Raw genomic sequence first — 7505 nt, 5'->3', positions numbered from 1 at the left:
AAGGAATTGGCCAAAAGGAAAAAAAGCCCAGGAATTGATGGCAATACCAGTTGACATATTTCAGCAAACAGATGCAGCCCTGGATGTGCTTGCTAGGTTTTGCCAAGAAGTCTGAAGGACAACCACCTGGCCAAACAGAATGTGGAGATTTTTGAGCAATATCATTAATATCATGCAAGCAAGATTCTGCTGAAAATTATCCAAAAATGATTGGAACAGTATGTCAGCAGAGAACTACCAGATGTGCAGACTGGATTTAGAAGAGGGATATATAGCTAATGTTACGTGGATCTTGGCTGAAAGCAGAGAGGACCAGAGGAATTTATATCTGTTTTATTGACTATGTAAAGCCATTTGACTCTGTGGATCACAACAAATTGTGGCTGACTCTGAGAAGAATGGGACTCTAGAACATTTGATTGTACTTATGTGGAACCTATACTTGAACCAGGAGGCAGTTGTCAGAACAGAGCAAGGAGACACAACATGGTTTAAAATCAGGAAGGATATACCCAAAGGATGTGTCCTATCTCCATACCTTTTCAATCTGTGTGTGGAACAGATCATTCTGGAGGCTGGGCTCTATGAGGAGGAATGTGGCATCAGGATTGGAGGAATACTCGTCAACAGTCTGTGTTATGCAGATGATAAAACCCTCCTTGCCCAAACTGAGGAGGGTCTGAAGCACTTGCTGTAGAAGGTCAAGGACTGCAGCCTTCAATATGGATTGAAGCTCAACATCAAGAAAATAAAGATTCTCACCACTGGTCTGATTGGCAGCATCATGATAGATGGTGAAGAGACTGAGATTGTTAACAGCTTTAATTTGCTTGGTTCCACAAGCAACACTCTTGGTACCAGCAGCCAGGAAATCAAACTGCTGTCAGGAACATCTCCAGAGTACTGAAGAGCAATGGTGTCTGTCTGGAGTCTAAGGTGCACCTGATCCAGTACATGCTATGCATCAGAAAGCTGGACGATGACTAGAGGTGATAGAAGAATTGATGCCTTTGAGGTGCGGTGCTGGACATGAGTATTAAATATACCAAGGACTGCTTGGAGTACAAACAGGTTTGTCCTGGAAAAGGTGAAACCAGCCTGCTCCTTGGTAGCCTAGATTCTGAAGCTCTGTCTGACATAGTTTGGGCATGTTGCAAGGAGGCACCAGTCCCTAGAGAGGGACATTATTATGCTTGGGAGGGTGAAGAGACAGGTCAAGCGAGGAAGGCCCTTGATGAGATGGATTGACTCCATGACTGGGGTAGTGGGGATAGGTGTGTTGGAGACAATGAGGTTGGCTCATGATAGAGCAAGGTTCGGTGCTATTATACATAAGGTCACTATGAGTCACAGGTGACTCGACAGCACATAACAACAGCAAATCCACTGGAGGGTGATCTATGAATTAGTTTCAACTCAGTGGTACACTGCAACAACAGTTCTAAAATCCATTCACTCACCTCTGTTTCCACTGCCATCCTCCTAGTCCAGGCTCCTGTTGTCTATGGCCAGACCTGTGCATTTTGATAGAGACAATGTTTTGTTTTGTTTTTTTGTTAAGGGAAAGACATTTAATTAACCAACCTCCATGAAATTAACACAGCTTCCAGCCACCAGGATACAGGCCCCCAACACCCTTAATTTTCTCCTCAGCTCCTCTGCTGAAGAATTTGGCCTTCATCATAACTGGTTACTTTGGGAGCTTTTCCTTCCTCAAAACTTTGTAGTAACCTGATTGAACCGCATCAATGAGGGGTGATGCTCCAGTCTTGGTTTTTGCCGCATTTGTCCTTGTCTGCTCACTGTCCAAGGTCCATCATTTGTCAAGGTTGACAGGCAGAAGCTCTGATTCCTCTTCAGGTGGTAATGTCTCATACCAACCTTTCAAAAATAACGTGGATGGTATTTGTCAAAGTTGATTCTCTGGTGATGCAGCCACCAGCACTACCTTGGCCTCCATGGTGCTTCCTAATGCAGCCATGGCTCATGTGGCCCCCTAAGTTTCTGGGTCTTCCTCAGTCTTGATGGCATTTCAGTCGCCTACCCAAAAAAGTTATAATGATCTTTTTAACTTGCAGATCTAATTATGTCATCTATTTAAACAGTTCTCTGCTTTCTAGTGCTCTCAGGAGAAAGTCTTAACTCCCTAAATTTGTCCTTATTAAGCTTTGATTTTTTTAAGTCTGTATTTTCAGTGGAGGTTTATATAGCAGCTTAGGCTTCATTCAATAATTTCTGTGCACACTTTTCAGTAATGTTGGTTAAATTCTTCCAGTGTATAAACATTCTTATTATTTCCATCTGGTGGTTCTGTTTTCTGCTGGGTCTTGCTTGAGTGATTGTGCCTTCACTTCCCTCTCTAGTCTCTGGTTGTGCTGACCTCTGCTTTCTCCTCACTGCTGTAGAGGGTTGCACAGACCTTCAATTTCTTGACTGCTTCCCTCCCTCCTCTCTCAGGTCTCCAAGAATGTAATCCTAGAAGAAGGAAGAACTTGTGAACAAGGATCCTGGGTAGGACAGAAGCTGGTCTTCTCCGGCATCTGTGGAAGGTAGAGCTGGCTGGGGAAGGCCTGTCCAGGTTTTGTGGCCACGGTGAATGGAAGGTTTGGATTTTCTTCATGGGGGGGGGGGTTGGGTTCTAGAACTATAAGCACGTTTCACTACATTTTCAGAAAATCCACACTAGAACCATGGAGGGGATCTGGAGTGGCAATAAGAAAGATGGAACTGTGTTCAGTGTATAGTTAGCTGGGACTAGGACTTTGATGGAGAAGATTAAATAATTTGGAAATGTATTTTTCAGATGAATCAGAATTGATCATGAATTGAGTTGAGCGGGAGGCAGAAGGAATCCAAGATGATTCTCAAATTTCTAGTTTTAGAAATCTGCATACTGCTAATGATTTTAGTAATTAGTAGATGAGGAATAATGGAAAAAGAACAGATGTTTTAGAGAAAGAACGAAGAATTCTGTTTTGGTAATGTTAAACTTGGGATTCCCATAAGACATTTAAGTGGGAAGAGACAACAGGCTAAACAGTGTGAATCTGGGATTGGGGTAGAATCTGAACAATGTGAATCTGGGATTGGGCCACGTGGTGAAAGTTTGGAAGCTGTCCATAAAACCCTTTTGATGGATACATTCACCTGGAAAACTAGAAGGGCTCAGGTTGAGCTAGGATGCTTGACCTTGTTTAAAAGCCAAGTGGACTATGGTTTCTAAGTTTGACCCCATTCTGCCTCCTCTGATGCTTATTATGGTTTTGGACTTTACCCCTAGGTCTCTGATACACCTTAAGTTGATTTTTGTGATTAGTGTGAGGTGTGGATCCTGTTTCCGTTTTCTGCAGAAAGATATCCAGCTTTTCCAGCACCATTTGTTGAAGAGATTGATGTTTCTCCACTTAGTTAAGTTTTGATTCCTTGTCAAATACTAGTTAGCCATAGGTGGATAGGTTAATTTCTGGGTTCTTGATTCTATTCCATTGGGTTATGTGTCTTTCATTGTAGCAGTACCATGCTGTTTTGGTTACCATGGCTATAAAGTAGGTTTTGAAGTCAGAGAATGCTTTGGCTCTTACTTCATTTTTATTTTTCAGAAGACTTTTGCCTATTTGAGGTCATTTTCCTTTCCAAATAAATTTGCCAGTTGCCTTTTCTATTTCTTTGAAAAATGAGTTTAAAATCTGCATTGGGATTCTGTTGGAACATGTAGATTGTCCTTGGTAAGATAGTCATTTTCACTATTTTGAGTCTTTCTATCCAGGATGAGGGAATCCATTTAGTTATCCCTTTTTGTTTCTCACAGTATTGTTTGTAGTTTTTGTTATAAAGATCTTTAGTATCTCTAGTTAGGTTAATCCCCAAGTATTTAATCTTCTGGTTGGCTATTTTAAATGGTATTGCTTTCCTAGTCTCCTTTTTCCATGCTTTCTTGTTGCTGCAGAGAAATCTGACTGATTTTTAGAAATTGATCTTGTATCCTGCCACTCTACTAAACTGGTCAACTAGATCTAAGTTTTTTGTTGAGCCTTTGGGGTTCTTTGTATACACTATTACATTGTCTGCTAATAGTGACAGTTGATTTTTTTATTTGTTTGTTTTTTGGTGAGAAAAGTTTGTACTTAGAATTAGCCAACTGGACTCAGTTTAGATGATCCCAATTTTGTTGGCAACATCCAAAACATCATAGTCAGAGCAAGTTGAACATAGACCTTCTCTCCCACAGGCCCAATCAAGGTGCTGACCTCAGCCACATCAGTGTCATAGAGCTTCTTTACAGCTTGTTTGATCAGGTGCTTGTTGGCCTTGAATCCACAGTGAACACAAGCATGTTGTTGTCGTTTTTTTTAAATTATTATTGAAGCATTTATTGAATTAAATGGTACTAGCAACATGGTTTGTGCATAGGGTCGCTATGAGTCGGAAACGACTCGACAGCACATAACAACAACAACAACAACAGCAACATGGTTACTACATTCAAGTCATTGCAGTCATAGGAGGCATAGTCAGGCATTGTTCACCTTGATTTTGCCTGTTTTCTTCTCCAAGTCCTTGGTGTAAACAAAGGAAAATAAGTCACAGGTAGAGGACATACTGCCCAGGTCCCTAAGCCAGGTACACAGCAGAGGAAGCCTCACCCTTGTTAACCTGCTGAAGAATGAGGAGGTGGGTCCTCAGTAGGTAGTTTGAAGCCCCAGCCCATTCCAGGGAGGGAGCAAAGCTAAGCTGTAAGTCAAATCCTTTAGTAGCTTGAGTCTTTTTCACTTGTTTCTTCGGCTTACCACATAAATGAGTCAAGTGTCTATTTTTTTAACATGTTTTAGATACAAACTATAAGACTTTGCTCTCTCAAGGTCTACAGGTATTAAGTGTCTCCTTGGTGTCTTCTTCTCATGGTGGTTGAAAGAAGGCAGCTGGGAACAGTACTTGTGATCCTGTGATCCTGTGTCCGTCTTCTGGCCTGTGTTACTTGCTTAGTGAACCAGGAGGGTAAAACTCTGGATCCAGCATTGCTCTCCTCTGGGCTGTTTCCTTAGCAACACCGTGGTTTAGCCACCTCAGCCTCTCCTGAGCATTCTGCAGAATGCTGTTGACCAAGACAACTCTGCACCAGGCATCAAGTAACTTCTTCACATAGGGGTCAGGATCCAGGGCCACTTTCTGAGCCTCATAGATACGACACAGTTTTGTGGCTAGGTTGTCAATCTGTTCCTGGAGTTCTACCTGACTCTTTCTGACAGTGTGGACTTGAGAGTCGAGCTGTTGCACAGCCAGCTGCAAGAATTTGAGAAGCCCCTCAGTGAACAGGTCATAACCTGCAGGCCCTGCTACTGGGGTCCCGGCTCCAGACACAGCGGCAGACCCAGTCCCCGCCATCACGAACTACCTGGACTCCTGGAACCTGCCGCGAGGGCCACTCGGAGCTGAAGCTCGGGGTGTCTACCTTCTATCTTCTTCATGGCTGACTCAGTGGTTAGGGAAACTTGATGATGGCATAGTGGTCAAGCTTGTTTCTCCTAGGGGTGCTCTTCCAGGGGTATTTGGGCTGCCTTCAGAGTCTCAGCATCTTAGGCAGCCGGAAGGTGGATGACGTGCAGATTTTCTTTTTTTCTGAGGCTGTGGATGTTCTTCAGGACCACCTTCTTGGCTTTTAACACCTTTGCTTTGGCTTCAGTTTTAGGAGAGGCAAGGGCTTCCTTTACTTTTGGCATCGTCTTCATAGAAAGGCAATAGTGACAGTTTTCCACTTCTTTGCCAACTTAGATGCCTCTTCTTCTCTTGTCTTACAGTGTTTGACCATTATTGTAATAATGCAAGGATAATTAGTAAGATGTGTATAAATATGGGGAAGAGTATTGGGGGAAGGGGATGGAAAAGGGGCATTACGGAAATCGCTAGGATAGCAGAGTTCAGTGGACAGATTGTGGGGAGAAGGTAAGGAGATAGGAGAGATTCAGTGGGAACTTGAGGGGACAGTGTGATAATAGATAAAGACCAAGAGTAATTGGTTATACATAATACAGTTGCATATATATATGGATGATTCTATCAAACAGTGCAGATAGAGGATTATATGGAACACAGTGTACATGAATGTAAAATGAGGTAAAAGAGCTATTGTATGAAAACAAAAAAAATGTGCAGGAGGGAAGGGAAGAAAAGGAGGAAGGCCAGATGATCACTGGGGTAGTGCAGACTGGTGCAGAGGGACTCAGAGCTGGGGAGGTTTCCTGGGGTCTTGGAGAGGCAGTGTGATAATAGACATGGATTGATGGTAGTTAATTATCTAAAGTTTGTATGAGGGATGTCTGGGGCATAATGTGCATGGATAAAACAGTATACAAGAGTGGTTATATAAAAAAAAAAGTGGAAAGAGATGAAAACAATGTAAGAAGTAAATGAACACTGGATAGTGTAGAATTAGAGTGTGTGACTCCACCTCTGGCTGGTACTTGACTGAAAAAAGTAAAAGGGAAGATCTGCCCTGCAGAAAAGATGGTTAAAAGTAGAATCTGGTAGTGGGTTGAGTCCCACCCAGTACTCTGAGGTCATTTGCATTTCAAATGGATTTGTGGACTTTTGATTTAAGAGATTCACATTCAAAAGAAGGGCAAGTAGGAAAGGAGAGAAGGAAAAAGATAAAAAGAAAAGGAACAGACTGTCTTTTTAAAACTGGAACCAACTATTGGGTTCTGAGGCAGGGTGGTAGAGTAAAGTTGCTGCCCATCAGAGCCCACTTCCAAGACCTGAGGTTGGAGTGTGCTCACTCATAGTGATTCCTGGACGCACAGGAGCGGAAGTGGGGGAATACAACAATGGAGAAACCGACTGAGCCTGGACGTGTTCCTTCAGCACTGCCCACTTAGCATGCACAGATGTGTGGATGGACAGGGAAGGGTTGTTGGCTTGAGGAGCAAGGAGATTCATGAGGACCCCTGGCTTGTTGACTTGGCCCCACATAGGGTTAGGGCTAAATGAGGAAGTCAGCAGGTCTGGAACACAAGGAAATGTGGACTTGAGAGCTTGCAGCTGATACGCATTTGAAACCAGCCATGCCATAGATGGTTGTGGATGATTTGACCAGAACGCAGCCAGGTAAAGAGAATATGGTCCATACTGTGAGCTAGAGTCAGTTGCTGCAACCTAATGGCTTACTCTGGCCTGGCCTTTGTTTGCCAAGTTGCCAAGTTGAACAAAGGACTCTTCAGCATAAAGGACCTGCTTGTTCCCTTAGAGTACTAGCTTGGTTGTTGTTGTTGTTGTTATGTGCTGTCGAGTCATTTGCAACTCATAGCGACCCTATGTACAACAGCCCTAAACCCTGCTCTATTCTGTGCCAATCGCATGGCCTCTGACACACCCATCCCGATTACCCTAGTCACTGAATCAATCCACCTCATAGAGGTTCTTCCCCTCCTGCGCTGTCCCTCCACCCTACCAAGCATGATGTCCCTCTCCAAGGACCTGTCTCTCCTTACAACATGTCCAAAGTATGTCAG

At 43.3% G+C, this 7505-nt stretch overlaps 1 pseudogene; it reads right to left on the bottom strand.

Annotated features, from left to right (window-relative positions):
• Window positions 1–4971: 4971 nt before the first annotated feature.
• On the bottom strand, window positions 4972–5382 carry LOC102869458 (annotated as a pseudogene).
• Between the last annotated feature and the right edge of the window lie 2123 nt (window positions 5383–7505).

This window comes from Elephantulus edwardii, unplaced genomic scaffold (assembly GCF_000299155.1).
Source record: "Elephantulus edwardii isolate Elephantulus edwardi_28Jun2011 unplaced genomic scaffold, EleEdw1.0 scaffold00509, whole genome shotgun sequence".
Lineage (NCBI taxonomy): Eukaryota > Metazoa > Chordata > Mammalia > Macroscelidea > Macroscelididae > Elephantulus > Elephantulus edwardii.
Note: the sequence above shows the minus strand (reverse complement) of the source record. Positions and strands in the feature narration are given on the sequence as shown.